Here is a 15,964-nt window from a genome sequence, read left to right as displayed (position 1 = left end):
GGTTTTGTTTTTCTTGTAAGCCCAAACTGTGGCTGGTCCTACAAGGATATGTGGCCAGGCCACCTAATGCTGGAACCCATTTTGGATCTTGTCCTTTTCCATGCACAGTGAGGACAATTTGAGCTGAGCACAAAGAATTCCTGCCTTGGGCAAGAGTGATATCAAGGTGCGAAATCAAACAGGGACGTGGCCAGATTCCAGGATACTCTCCTCCTGACTTACCATCCAAGATGCCTGCTGGAAACATTTAAGACTGAATGGGGGGAGGATTTTGCCCAAGCTAGGAGTCTGCGTAGCTTGTGAAAAAGATTATTAGAACTGCTGTTAGAATAAGAATTTCCATTTAACAAATTTCTGAGGCTGTCTACACTAGGAACTGACTTTGAAGTTAATTTTGAAGCTGGAGGGAGGGATAGCTCATTGGCCTGCTAAAGCTAGGGTTGTGAGTTCAGTCCTTGAGGAGGCCATTTACAGATTGAGGCGTATAGATGTCAGGGATGGTGCTTGGCTCAAGAGGGCAGAGAACTGGACTAGATGACCACCTGAGGTCCCTTCCAGTTCTAGGAGATGCATATCTCTAATTATATATTCTTTTTTTCAAAGTTAGGCGCTACTTCAAAGTAGCCAGCCGAGTCTACACACATTTTCCCTTACTTCAAAGTTAACTTTGAAATAGGGAGCCCAACTTCGAAGTCCTTACTTCATTCCCAGGAGCGGAGTAGTGCCCTCCTTTGAAGTTGAACTTTGAAGTAGGGTGTGTGTAGGCACTCAACTTCAAAGTTGTACTTCAAAGTAAGCAACTTCAAAGTTATTTTTGTTGTGTAGACACAGCCTTAGTGTATTAGCCTTAGCTGGCACATTTTTCTGATCTGTCTGTTTTCAAAGTTGAGGTCCTATACCTGAGTCCTCCCAGAGCTGAGCTAGTTCAGCATCTGTGTTGCTCCTCAGGGGGCTGTTACCCTAACTCTGTGCCTTGGCTGGGGGAGACCAGAACTTCTGGCCCAGTCATCACAGGGTGGTGGGGCATACCAGAGAGCAGATGGGTCAGCTGAGTGGCATGATCAGCACTCTGGGGCTGTGTCTACACTAGCAAGTTTTTTTGAAAGATCTTTTTAAAAGAAGGAGGCTCTTTAGAAAGATCCCGGGGAGTGTCTACACACAAAAAATGTTCTTTTGAAAGTAAATCGAAAGACCGTGGCGCTCCTTTTGAAAGCGCTCTTCCACTCTTGTGTCAGGAAGAACACCTTCTTTTGAAAGCTTCTTTTGAAAGAAAGAGTGTGTAGAGTGTTTCAAGAGCATATTGTACGATGGACCAAATGTGCAGTTATACAGGTGCTTCTCCACCAGCTCCCATCTCCTTTTGTTTTCGAAAGAACAGACCTCATGGGGCCTGATTTTTCCATCCCTGGCCCCTTCTTTTGAACGAGCCGGGGCTGTGTGGATACTCTCTTGCGAAAGAGCAGATCAATCTTTTGATCCACTTTTTTGTCCGTGGATGCACTCTTTCAAAAGAAGTTCTTTGGAAGAGATCTTCTGGAAGCTCTTCTTTTGAAAGATCTCTGTAGTGTAGACATAGCCTGGGTGACAGCCTCAAGGGGACCTCTCTGATCTAGCCCATCACACAGGGCTTCTGCTGTATATAACAGTGTTCAGAATATATAAGCAGAAGGAAGAGGAGGTTCATAGGAATGGTACAGTAATCCTTAATTGTACAGGAAGGTGAATGATGTAAAGCAAAACCTAAGAAATTCCTGGCACCATTCAGGCAAAAAAGGAAATGCTGTCAAAAGATCCTAGCCTTGATGCATTGGCTTTGTGTTTGAGGCACAAGAGTTGGAACCAGGAGACCCTATTCTGTCTCTGACTCTGCCTCAAGCATGGCCTGAGCCCTTAATCAAGTCACTTAACCTTTCCTAGCTGTGCTTTCAACATTGCAAAGTGAGACAAGTGATACTTGCCTTCTTCACCCAGATGTGATTAGCATTCAGTTGTAAATGTGTTTAAAGTGCTTTGAGATCTCATGTGCTATAGATGTGCAAAGCATTATTTTCCATTTTATTACAGGTTGAGCCTCTCTAGTCCGGCACCCTTGGTGCTACACAAGAGAATTTCCTGGACTACAGGAGGTCTATATTGACTAGCAGCATTACCAACACTCCCACTGCTCACTGGGCTCTTAGAAGACATGTAGGGGTAAATTGCAGCTACATAACAGAACAGAACACTGAGAGCCAGGACTGGTGACTGTAACCAACCTTTATAGAACTGTGGGAAATTTGACCACAGTCATGGTAAGTGGTTATTCAGCTAACTAAAATCATGCCGGATTATGGATGTTGCTGGATGAGAGAGTGCCCGATGAGGGAGGTTCAACCGGTACTACCTGCATCCAGGCAATGTGCAATCATTGTTATTCGCAGCTGTGAGCTGAGCTGGTATGTCAAGTTACATTCTTCTGAAGATGTGTGTCATTCAAGCTGCTGTGCATAGAGCTCTTGGCTCTTCTTCAATGTGAAGGCGTTGGAGTGTTTCAAGAGCATACTGTACGATGGACTAAATGTGCAGTTATCCTGGTGCATCTTCCCCATCTTGCATCTTCTTTTGTTTTAGTCATGAATCTGGCTGAGCGGAAATGAGAATTTATGCCTGTATATTTTAGAGACACATGGATGGAATGTCAGGATTTACTGGCACCAGTAAGAAGGAGCACATTTGGAAGAGGCTCTGGAAATGAATGCATGTGGCAGAGTTTTACTCCTTCGGAACACAGGAGCAACAAGGACCAATGCATAGATTTCTCCCTATCTCAGTAATTATCGTTTGCCCTTCTGTGCCACCTCTCAGCCAAGGATCTCAAAGCACTTACGAATATTACTTGGTGTAATCCTGCTGCAAGATGGGTATCTTAACACACATTGAACATCTCTAATCCGGAACTCTCTCACTGGACACACCCCATAATCTGATGTGATTTTAGTTAGCTGGCCAACCAACTACCATGGGTGTGGCCAAGTTTCCCATGGTCCTGTAAAATTTGTTCAAAACCAACAGTCCTGGCTCTCAGAGGTCTGTTCAGTTATTTAGCTGTAATTTACTCTGAAATGTCTTCTAAGAGTCCAGTAAGCAGTGGAAGTGTTGGTAATGTGCTAGACAATATTGACCTTCTGTAGCCCAGTAAATTCTCACATCTAGCACTGATCAGACCCTGAGGGTGTTGGACAAGAGAGGTTCAACCTGTACTCATTTTACAGATACTGAAAATGAGACTCAGAGATGTTAAATAACGAGTTCCAGGCCTCTCATTGGATTAGTGGGAGCATCAAGATTAGAGCCCAGGAGTTGTCCCCTTATCCTGGTCTAGCCACTATACAAAAATCTTCCTGTCTTTTCCTGAAGGAGTGTCTCCCAGTGGGAAATTTGTGGAAAATTGTTTAGCCTAGGAGCCTTCAGACTCAGCCACTCCTGCTGCAGCTTTCTGGTATTGCCAGGTGAAATCTACCGGACAGCACTGAGCACCTGTAAAAGACAACACTTTGGTCAGGTGATGGTGTAAGACTGTAGTGAAAATATCTGGGGTGGGGTGGCCACGCTGTGGCAAGCCCACAAGCACTTTGCCATATTATCCCACCTACAAGGGAGCCAAGTTTTATGGCTGCTGTCTGTGAAGGTGGGTCAGCGCCTGTGTCGAACTACCAGTCTCTTAAGCCATTTGTGAGGGAGGAGGAGGGAGTTCCTTGCAATAGCATGAGCACTATGGAGGCATCTGGGTTGCTGCAGGCAGGGTTTGGAGGCACTGCTCCTGTTCCCATGCTTTCGTGGTGGAATGCAGAGTCTCGTTACGTTGGCTGTGTGCTCCATAGAAGGTTCTCACCCTGAGTCAGCAGGCTTGGGAGATGGGGTAATAGCTCCAGACAACCCACAGCCTCTTAAGGGGAAAGGAGAGTTATTAGCAGTGTTTTCTTAGGCAAAGGCCAATAAATGGACTTCAGAGGAAAAACAAATAGTGTGAAGTGAGCGTTTTATTCTGATAACCGAAACCTGGTTTATGGCTGCAGCTGAAGGGCTTTGATTGAAAGCCTTGGACAGCAGGAGTGAGCTTGAGAGGGTTTTAATCTCTATTACTTTCCCTGTTTGTCAGGATTCAACAAGAAGCCTGTCAGCTGGCATCCGGTGCCGTCAGAGTCCGTTCACAGTCCACAAAAACAGGGTCACCCTTTCCCTCCCTTCCAAGAAGTGGCAACTGGTTCTCTTTCTCAAAGCATTTTTTTAAGATTGAATCTGACATAAAGATCTCAAAGCTAAATCTGATACTGAAGAGTGTTTTGCAGAAGAAAACTCCCAGGGGATTTACAATTCTTGTAATTTAACCAGAATGAAAATACTGTAAGTCAAGTTATTTTGTCGAAGTCTTTCTGGAAGGTCATTTGATCCCTATTCACTCTATGGAAAGTTTAGGTTGTGGTTTGGCTCCTACACTCATCTGTCCAAATGCATTTGGAGCCTGATTGTTCACAGCAGGCCTTTGTTTTGGTAGATGCAGCTCTGTACCTGCAATGAACTGTACCTACAGATTTCCACCTGGAAAGAGGAAAAAGCATGACTGCATTGGGAGGGGGCAATTATGGGTAAAGTTATGCACACAAAAATGCAGGCGGGTTGCAAAATCAGCCCCTTCCTTCTCAGGGACAGGAAGAAGGTGTCATCTGCTGAAGTCAGTGGAGTTAATGGCAAACACAGGTGTGAGGTTGTTGTAATGGACTGGAGAATCAGGACTATTGTGTCCCAAAGGTGATGGGGTCATATTTCTCGTGCATCTTGTATTTTGAGTGTCTTCCTCTGAAGCATTTAGGATGCTATAGTAAGATCTACTTGCCCTTTAAAACAAGTCTCTGGTCCTTGAGTGCCCTGACCTTAGCTCAGGGCATTCTGGGAAAGTGGACTTTCCTATGTCTCTCCCCTGTTGGAGAGGGAAGCAGCTGCTGGTTGTGCTCCTCAGAGTGGGTTTGGGAAAGCCAGGGTGGCATCTAAGGGAGTATTAGGCTGCGTCTACATTATGAGATAAAATCAAATTCCAAGGCATTAGCTTGATATTAAAATGTGACTGTCTTCACTGCTAATAGTACTATCTTGATTTATTGAGCCATAATACCAATTACAAAATATTGATATCACGGGACGTGTATAGCGTCAGGTTCGAATTTAAAATCTCAAATCAAGGCTAGTGTGGAGGCACCATGTTCTTCATTGGAAATTATTAGCCTCCAGAAACGTCCCATATGTATCTCACAAAGCTACGTGGTGACGCTCCAAGTATGGCCACTTCTTTGTGCTCTGCTTTCCGTCCAGGTGTGCAGGAAGACAGTCACAGGAAGCCTTCAATATTTTGATAGAATTGGAATTGGAATTGGAATTGGAATTGGAATTTAGCAGCCCACCCCTGCAAATGAAAAGGATGCCCATTAAGAAAAAATTCCTTTGCCCATCGCATCGCACTGCATTGGTAGCAATTGTATTGGTAGCTCTGTACTGCAATCATGAGCACTCAGGGAAGTGATCTGCCTAGCACTTCTCAGGCTCGAAGAGGGCCCCAGCTTGGACCCACCAGCAGATTCTGGATCTTATTGTCATTTGGGGAGACCAATCGGTGGTGAACAGATTTTGGATGGCCAAGAGAAACGTGGCTATCTATGATCAGACGGCATGTGAGATAACCGCCTGAGGTTACTCCCGGGACTCAATGCGATGCCGGCTGAAGGTTAAAGAACTTTGTCAGGCCTATGAAAAAGTCTGTGAAGCCAACCAGCGGTCAGGGTGGCTCCACAGACCTGCTGCTATCAACAGCTGCATATGCTTATGGGGAGCAACCCCACCACAGAGGCCGGACTGAATTATGATACTTGTGGATGCCCTGGTATGGAGTTTGGGGTGAGCCTGGAGGAGCAGGGTGGCCTAGAGGTAGAGGGCAATGGAGAGGAGGAAGAGGACAACAAGCGGGGGGACAGAGGAAGTTGTGCCAGACAGCCCAGAGCTCTTCATCAGAGACTTGGAACTGGTTCTGTCCACGGCAGCCCCCTCCACACCAGGACCCTCTATGGCAATTCTAGGCTGGTCCCCAAGCCCCCTGGAGCAAGCAGTTTGGGTTAGTATTTATTTTGCATGCTAAAAGTGGGTTGGGGGCAGGTATAGGTATAAGGTTTTGCATCGGTACAGCTTTGCTAGCTGTACTCCTGTGCCCCTCAGAGCAGTGTATTAATATTTCTTGCGATGCAGCAGTTCTCCTTTTTGGAGATCTCCCCAAAAGCCTCATTCAGGTACTCTTGTATTTTTTTCATGAGATTCTTGGACAGCCTGACTTGTTGTGGCTCCCATGGTAGCACACCTTGCCACACCAGGCAACCAGATAGCAATCTGGTATTATGGCACCACACAGCATTTTAGCAGATTTTCCTGGCAGATTTTAGCAGATTTTCCAGGTCACACAGCAGGAGGAGCTGTTCTTTCTCCATATCTGTTAGTTTTAGGAGGGTCATGTCTCCTTTGGCAACCTGCAGGAGCATGGGAATTCACTTTTTTTTTTTTAACCTGCTTCCTGCCCCTTTACATTTGTCTGCAGCAGCCAGTGGGTGCTCCTGTCCCCCACCCCCCCACGTGGTTTGCACACTCAGTGGGGCTTCACCACCCATGTCCCTTTCCCCCCAGCATTTCTTTTGATTTTTTCAGGGCTTCCATCACCATTCTGCACCTGCTCAGTCTGTGATTAAAGTTTTTGTTGTTGGGGCCCAGGGCTCCTGTGTAGGGTTTCATAAGGCAGGGAGCAGAGGGTAAGCAGGGTCACCCAATATAACAATAGACATCTCCTCATTGCCAATCTTGATTTTCCAATAGGGGAAGAAAGTCCCATCCAGGAGCTTTCGGTACAGTCCAGAATTTCGGAAGATGTGTGTGTCGTGAGCCCTCCCTGACCAGCCAACGTTGATGTCAGTAAAACGACCTTTGTGATCCACCAACCCCTGCATGACCATGGAGAAGTATCCCTTTTGGCTTATATACTCTGAGGCCAGGTGGGGCCTGGGCCATGATGGGGATGGGCGTGCCATCTATTGCCCCACCACAGTTGGGAAACCACTGGGCAGTGAAGCCATCCGCTATTGCCTGTACATCTCCCAGAGTCACTGTCTTCTTGAGGAGATGTTGACAGATTGTATAGGCCACCTCCATCGCCACAGACCCCACTGTAGATATGTCCAGCCGGAACTGATTTGACACTGACTAGTAACTGTTGGGCGTTGCAAACTTCCACAGTACGATTGCCACTCACTTCTGAACTGTTAAAGCCGGCCTCATTTTTGTGTTGCCATGCTTCAGGGCAGGCGCCAGCACACCACAAAGTTCCATAAAAGTGGACTTGTGCATGTGGAAGTGGTGGACCCACTGCTGGTCATCCCAGGAATCCAAAATGATGTGGTCCCAACAGTGTGTGCTGGTCTCACAAGTCCAAAACCGCTACTCCACTGTCAACAATGCATTCATGGCAGTAAGCAGCTGTGAATTCTTGGGCCACAGTTGGAAAATTTGCTCTTTCAAAATGTCGTCGTTGTCATCAACAGCACCATTATGATAGCCAAATGTCACTGAGCTTTTTAATTGAAGGAAAAATTGCTCAACAGCCAGTGTGGTTGCCAAAACGATGTGGGCTATGAGTTGGAACATTTGGGGATCTCTGATTCTGCCGGAATGCTGCAGCAGAAAATGGTGCAATCTCCAGTTCTTTTTTCTCCGTGGTTAGCGATGCAGTGCATTCTGGGATGGTGCTTGTAATTCTGGGATTCCAACATGAGACACCCACAAGCAACCAGGGCTAAGGCACTGTGGGATAGGTACCCACAATGCACTGCTCGCACTGTTGAACTTGCACGGGGCAATGGGGACGCGGAGGCTCATCAGGGAAAAAGGTGGGTCGAATTTCAAGAAGGTTTGTAGACAAAATTAGAATTCATAATATCGAGGTTAAATAATCGAATTTACTAACAATCGAATTTGTCTCATAGTGTAGACTTACAGAGTGTGGAATTACTGAGAGATTGAAGGAGAAAACTAAACCAGGTTCTTATTTTACCCAGTTTCCCTCATTCTAAAACAGGTCCAAGCTCCATGCCCCACACACCCCAACTTCCCCAAACACAGATGAATCTTGCAATGTGCCATACCAGATCAGGGCTGTTTTGATGTTTCAGGGAGTTCTGCTTGGAGAGTTTTAACAGGGTGAGGAAAGTGGCCTTAGTTTCCTTTCAGGGCCCAGAGTCAGGACTTGTAGCAGAAGGAAGAGAAAAATTGCCTTCCCTTCACCCATTTCCCACAGCAGTTGGGTGAGAACAAGCTATGACCTGGTCGAGGGCTAGGGACGAGGTAATCGAGGATCCAGTCCCATCTTTTTAGCTTGCATCTTCCTGTTGTGTATATTTGATCTCGGTACACTAATCACTGGGATGGGTTGGGCCATTGGTAATTCATGGTAGCACTTGAGAGGTACATTGTTCCTCTAAACCCCTGCTAAAGTTATCTTCCTAAATGCAGTGCCCCCTCCCTGCCCCTCTGGGTGGCCCTCCCTACTCTCCCACCCCTCCCACAGGCAGTGGTCACCTATGAGTTGGGTCTCAGGAGAAACACCTGAGAGACAGAATCTGATGAGGATGTTCCCATCTGGCTGTTTCATTCTGGACCTCCATTTGCCTGGAATGGTTGTGGGCCAAAATCACATTTACCTAAAGGCAGAACCAAAGCACCATCCGTGGAACCAGGTAAGAGATCCATGCCAGGCCTAATTCAAAGCCCATTGAAGCCAAAAAGCAGTTACTTTGGACTGTGTCACAGTCAGAAGCAGGAGACCGTACCAGGTGGGGCAGTAGGCTATTTTGGTATGAACATTCCAGCTAGTGTAGAAATCTGCACATTGCTATCTTAGCTCCTGCTCTTTTATTTCCGTCTCGAGTATCAAACTGCTGAAATATCACCCTACAGGAAATTTGAAAACTGCATGACAGTGACTTATTAACATGTAAACCAAGTTCACATATCAAAACCAAATTCAAATGGTCTTTCTTTTTATTTTAGTAATGGGGTGTGGATCAGTTCTATATCCAGATAATGCATTTTTGGTGTATTCTTGGTTATAAATCACAGCCTTGGCTAATAGAGCTCTATCAGTGCATATTTTTTTCCTGAGGAAGAAAGAACTGCAGTTTTCAAATACAACAGACACATGTGAAACCCAAATCCTATGGGTGTGTTTCAGTGTCCCATGTAGTGGCATCTGGGCCAGTGTTTCTTAAACTACATTCCATGACACACTGGTGCTCCGTGAACAACTTGTGGGTGTGCTGCAAGCATCTGACACTCTTTAAATATCATACACTGACATCTTCTCTTATTAAAACCCGATACAATGTTACTTCTTCATTGCTATGATACCCGATTAAATTACTTCATTTCGTTTTTGCTGTATTTGTAGCTATTGGTTTATTTTGGTCTGACAATTTATTTTTTTGAAGAAAAAATTCATAGGTGTTCCATATTAAAAATATTGTTATGTTGTCTCAAAAAGTTAAAGAAACACTGACCTAGGCCACTTACAGAGAAAGAACGGGCCCCCTTTACAGTCTTACCTGAGAGCCAGCTGGCTTTTAGCTCAAACTGTAGAGGCTCTTGCACTGCGGTCCCAGGTTTGCGTTTGCCTGTGGGCGGTGCCATTTGCAATTCTCTGTACAAATGGCTTGTGTGTACAGACATGAGCTAAATGTTGTTGAACCAGCTGAAAAGATGGCCCATTGCTGGCTCATACCTTAAACATCTAGGCAGGGGCCTGCAACCTGCAGCTCTGGAGCTACACGTGGCTCTTTAAGAACGTCTTTGTAACTCCCGATACTGTAAGTGCAAAGTAAAAAAACAAAAACAACCTTTCCCCTTATTATTTTCGATAAATGATGAACATCTAAAAACTCAAAAACGAACAACTCATATCTAAATAGCAAATGATATGTGATCTTGAAGTGTTGGATAACTCCCCCTAGTGTCCTCTAGAGAGAAGGGTCAGGAGTGACAGTCAGGAAGACAGTGGTACAAACACACATTTAAAGTGTGAGGAAATAGAATATGTAAAAAGCCTGTGAATGTCCTGCAATAAACATGTATTGCATCACAATCATTGCAGGTGCGCAGTTCTTAAAATAGGGGTTGCAAAAAGTCCAGTTTGGCATTATTTATGAAGGACCATCTCATATTCACGTGCATTGTGGCTCTTGAAGGATTGAGGTTTTTTTTACCAAATTGTAAAAAATGGCTTTTTTTGCTGTTTTGGTTGCTGACCCCTGATCTAGCCATCATCCTTCCACTAAGAAAATGTACCTTACGAGATAACGTGTTTTATAACACATTTTAATTATCAGGCTGTTAAACAAGACACACCCCCAAGTGTGAACAGGTGTTTAAAATGCGAGAGTTTTCAGAGGTTTTTCGGAAGTTGTGCACTTTCCTGACAGACTGACTCCCTTTGCTCAGTGTACTTTCTTGGAGTGCTGGCAAATACCTATAGGATGTGCATTGACATCGGGGAAATGACATCGGCTCACATTCCCTGCACAGCTGTATCAACCTCCAAGAAACAGTCAGAGAAGTCCAGGAAAGCCTCATTTGAGGTGCAGCCAGAAAGGGAGGAATCCAGTGAATGAGAGCGACTCTCTAGATGGGCCCAAACAACAAAAATATGGGATCTGGATCCAGGTTTTAAACACGGTGAACTTCCAGGGTGTTTGGATCCAGGGGATGGCCCATCCCCTTCAAGGCAGGGACAGTGGTGAAATCCAGCTCAGGATTTAGGTTTCAACCCACTTGTGTCTACTTGAAAGCTTAGTTTTGAGCTCTGAAAGGATATTACAAGTGGAGGAGCCCCAAGATGCTAGGGCCACATGCTGAGCTGTGCTGAGGGGAGGAGGGAGGCAAAAGGAACTGTACAACACTGCCATGCTTCTGAGATTTTAGGCCTCACCAAAGCCTACTGGCCTAGAACAGCCAGACTGTGTCTAGATTACAGCAATTTGTCAACAGAAGTTTTGCCCAGCTGCTCGCTCAACAAAACAGCCAAGTGGAAGCACAGCAGACAGGGCTGCCTGGTGTCCCAGACAGCCCGTCTGTCGCAGCCCCTCGGAACATCCAGACCGGCTGTCTGTCAACAGTGGAGTTATGCCTCATGGGAGGTGGGATCAGACTGTTGACAAAAGTGCTCCGTTCTGTTGATTTACTGCCTTGGGAAGCTGGACGCTCCCTGGGCTTTTTCGACAAAACGCTGGTGTAGATGTGGCCTCAGAGTGCAGTGGGTTCTGACCGTGGCTGCTTCTGTCTTTGGCTGCTCCTCTCTGGCTACGTCTACACGTGCACGCTACATCGAAACAGCTTATTTCGATGTAGCGACATCGAAATAGGCTATTTCGATGAATAACGTCTACACGTCCTCCAGGGCTGGCAACGTCGATGTTCAACTTCGACGTTGCTCAGCCCAACATCGAAATAGGCGCAGCGAGGGAACGTCTACACGTCAAAGTAGCACACATCGAAATAGGGATGCCAGGCACAGCTGCAGACAGGGTCACAGGGCGGACTCAACAGCAAGCCGCTCCCTTAAAGGGCCCCTCCCAGACACAGTTGCACTAAACAACACAAGATACACAGAGCTGACAACTGGTTGCGGACCCTGTGCCTGCAGCATAGATCCCCAGCTGCAGCAGCAGCAGCCAGAAGCCCTGGGCTAAGGGCTGCTGCCCACGGTGACCATAGAGCCCCGCAGGGGCTGGAGAGAGAGCATCTCTCAACCCCCCAGCTGATGGCCGCCATGGAGGACCCAGCAATTTCGACGTTGCGGGACGCGGATCGTCTAGACGGTCCCTACTTCGACGTTGAACGTCGAAGTAGGGCGCTATTCCTATCTCCTCATGAGGTTAGCGACTTCGACGTCTCGCCACCTAACGTCGAAGTTAACTTCGAAATAGCGCCTGACGCGTGCAGACGCGACGGGCGCTATTTCGAAGTTGGTGCCGCTACTTCGAAGTAGCGTGCACGTGTAGACGCAGCTTCTGTGAGCAGCTAACTGGGGCTGAAGGTAGTGTAAACACCCTGGTATCAGCCCCCTCTCCCTCAAGACCACCCCGATATGGAGAGTATTCCAGAGTACACCCCTTCATAACAGCTGAATTGACATAAGGGGACTAGAGCAGCTTGCAGAACTGAGGCCACTGCTGGGCATTTGGAGCAGAGGATAAAGAGAGAGGATGCAGTGGGCAGACCCTGCCAGATTAAAATAGATCCCTAGGGTTCTTAGAGTGAATCTCATTCGAATCCTTCAGTCCCTGTAATGCAACAGGCTTCTAGTCATCCAGAATGCAGCATTCAACATGCTCAGCTACTAAAACCCCTCCCCAAACTGTTTTTGTTCTTCATATTTTAAATTCCAGCCTCCTTCTGTGGATATTAATGTGCTGCGCATAGATGTCCTCATTATTGAGCACTTTAGCTGGACCAGCGTCAACATTCTTAACCTTTTCTTTTTAAGCCTCTCATAAATGTGTATATTGTCTTATGTTGTATCATTAGAGGGATGTGTTTGGCTTCGCTTCCCGGGAAGGTGCCCAGAAGTAATAACACACACTGAATCATACCAAGGAATGAAGATGCTGATATGCCCAAGAATTCCAAGGTTGTTAAATTAAACTACCAAACCTTGGTTGCCCATCCATCTGTTTTTAATCTCTGGGTAGCTGCACATTCTTTTTTGGCCCTTGATCTTGGCAACAAATATTCAAGTTGCTAAATTAATCTTGTCAGTTTCCAGGAAGCACCCCAAAGTCTGCAGGCCAAATTCTGCTTTCAGTTCCATCTGTGTGAATATGGAGAGGGACACTACTGTACTCTGGGGAGTGACTCTCCTGGTAGAACTGTAAAGGCCAAGCTTTCCTGCACAGCCTATTGATTTGCAGTCTGGAATCTAACTAGGCCGCTTGCCCCATATCTCTGGAGTGCTCTAAACATGTACTATGCATGGCCCTCTGCAATTCTCAGAGGCCAGGCAGATGTTGGGTGAATGTATGGGGGAACACAGCTGTAGAAGGGAACAGAGTGCAGTAGATCGTGAGTGTTCTCTTGCTCAGATGAAGCGTCATTTATTTCCTTACGTGCAAATTGTATGCTGTCTTGATGCATCGTTCTGTTAACGAGGTTATTAACACAAGGCTGTGTGACCTGCCCAGGCTACAAATAAATACATTTATTAGAAACAAACTATATCCAGGACAGGCTCAGCTTGCTCCAGCTTCTTTTATTTGGCTGGCAAAAGGAAGTTTTGAAGCTGCCTGAGACACCTGTCGGCTTCAGGAAACAGCCACGCAGGAACTAGAACCTGTCTAATGCGCATGGCTTGCAGCACATCAAGTGCTGAATAAAGAGCACGACCACAATGGCTTTTCACTGTTGGGGGCTTGGATGGCATTTTATTGCAACAAAAGGAAGGTGGTGGTCCGTGTTCCCTTTAAACTGGCTCTTGTATGGATGCTCAGGAGAGACTCAAATGCTGCCCGGCCGATTAGCAGAGTGCCCATAGGTAGGGTTTTGTTTCTACCAATGGTGCACATTCACACATGCCTTGGATCATATAAAAACTTAATCCACATATGAATGGAAAAATGTGCATACGTATGGAAAAGATGGGAGGGAACATTGGTGGTGGTAGGGCTTTCTTAGCTTTTCCTCGTTTTCCAAATCTGACGGCCTCTGTGAAGGATACAGAACGCTCATGAACGCAGCAGAAGGATGATCAGTTGGTCTAGGGGTGCCCCAGTGTGCCACTGAGCAGTGTTCTGCAGGAACTGCCAGTAATCTGATGTGTGAGATTGGAGGGCTGGAAGCAGAGTTGGTGGATTCATGACCGCACACAGACCTACTGTCCAGCAGCCTTTAGGTTCTATTAGTAGCGGAGGAACTCTGCTAGAAACTGGATTAGCCCCTAAAGCTATTTTGTCCATGGCCTGCTTTCTGCTTGGCTGCAAAGCTTCTGCCTAGAATACTTCTCAGGCCCCTCCTACCTAGCGTCTTGCTGCAGATTTGAAGAACTAGTGCGTACCGCCGCCAGCTAATCCAACTATATTTCTAAAGGGGCTGTCGCTGTGGTATTGCTGTTCTTCTTCTGGAGAGTTGGCTTTTGGTAGCTTCCAGGCACCCATGTGACCAACAGAAATCCCAACCCCGTGAGAATTATTATTAAAGCACTTCCCCTGCTACTTCTCACAGAACGGCTTTCAGAAAAGGCCCTCTTAGGCTCACTTGTAAAATCTGGCAGGCAGTTTGAAAACTAGCTTTTCAGACAGGGCAGCGAGTGCCTGCAGTGAATGGGCCAGAGAAATCAAAGCTGGCAAACAGGCACTGCTGAGCATTCTCCAAATTCATTTTCCATGTCAAGTCTCCTCTTCTTTTGCCCCGTGCTGTTCATGCAGGAATGTAAAAGGAAATGGTTGACGAAAGCCAAATATCTGGTTGCTGGGGTGAGGAAGGATTGCTTTGTGGCTCAGCAACAGGAGAGGAGCCAGAAGGTTTGGGTTCTTTTGCTACCCCTGCCACAGACTTATGTGACCTTGGCAAGCTGATGTTTTTCAAAGTAGTCCGGGCATTGTGTCATTTAGATCAGTGTTTCTTAAACTATGTTCTGCAGAACGCTGGTGTTCCATGAACAACTCACAGGTATCAGATTTTCTGTCTATATTTTCTGTTATTAAAACCAGATACAATATTACTCCTTCATTGCCATGATACCTGATTAAATTATTGCATTTTGTTTTTGTTGGGATTTTTTGGGGTCTGACAAAAGTTTCCATTGGTGTTCCACATAAAGGGTGTGTCTACACTAGCTGGCTACTTCGAAGTAGCTGGCACAACGTCAAAAGCGTCGGGTCTACACGCGCCAGGCGCTATTTCGATGTTGAAATCGACATTAGGTGGTGAGACGTCGAAATCGCTATTTCTATCTGAAGATGGGAATGGCACCCTACTTCGACATTCAACGAAATAGTGGGGTCCTCCATGGTGGCCATCAGCTGAGGGGTTGAGAGATGCACTGTCTAGCCCCTATGGGGCTCTATGGTCGCTGCATGCGGCAGCCCTTAGCCCAGGGCTTCTGGCTGCTGCAGCTGGTGGCCCATGCTGTGTGCACGGGGTCTGCAACCGGTTGTCGGCTCTGTGGACCTCGTGCTGTACAGGCTGAGTGTGTTTGGGAGGGGCCTTTTAAGAGAGCAGATTGCTGTTGCCCCAGAAGGGCTAGTCCAGCCTGTGACCCCATCTGCAGGCTTTTCTGGCCCCTTATTTCAATGGGGAGCGCTTGTGTGTGTGGACGCTCCGCGTTTCCTTCCGGGGTGGCGCCTTTTGACATTCCTCGTCGCTACTTCGACGTTGAATGTCGACGTCACCAGCCCCAGAGGATGTGTAGACTATACGCATCGAAGTAGCCTATTTTGATGTTCTTACTTCGAAATAGGCGACTTCGACGTAGTGTGCTAGTGTAGACGTAGCCAAAAAGTATAATTGTTTTGGTGGCCCGTGGTCTCAAAAAGTTTAAGAAACACTGATTTAGATACTCAGTGGCCGTGTCTACACGTGCCCCGAACTTCGAAATGGCCACGCAAATGGCCATTTCGAAGTTTACTAATGAAGCGCTGAAATACACATTCAGCGCTTCATTAGCATGCGGGCGGCAGCGGTGCTTCAAAATTGACGCGGCTCACCGCCGCGCGTCTTGTTCATACGGGGCTCCTTTTCGAAAGGACCCCGCCTACTTCGAAGTCCCCTTATTCCCATGAGCTCATGGCCATGGCCATGAGCTCATGGGAATAAGGGGACTTTGAAGTAGGCGGGGTCCTTTTGAAAAGGAGCCCCA

General features: G+C 46.7%; 1 long non-coding RNA gene across 2 annotated transcripts in view; it reads left to right on the top strand.

Annotated features, from left to right (window-relative positions):
• The window catches only part of LOC142023522 (uncharacterized), a 115,977-nt gene that overhangs the window by 17,998 nt on the left and 82,015 nt on the right, over positions 1–15,964 (top strand). For both annotated transcript variants that reach the window (XR_012648250.1, XR_012648249.1), the window contains exon 2: positions 6,886–7,952. This is a non-coding gene — a long non-coding RNA (uncharacterized LOC142023522). The remainder of the gene's footprint in view (positions 1–6,885; positions 7,953–15,964) is intronic.

The sequence above is a fragment of the Carettochelys insculpta genome, chromosome 20 (assembly GCF_033958435.1).
Source record: "Carettochelys insculpta isolate YL-2023 chromosome 20, ASM3395843v1, whole genome shotgun sequence".
NCBI lineage: Eukaryota > Metazoa > Chordata > Testudines > Carettochelyidae > Carettochelys > Carettochelys insculpta.
The sequence above is the reverse complement of the archived record's forward strand: the minus strand, read 5'-3'. Positions and strand labels throughout refer to the sequence as shown.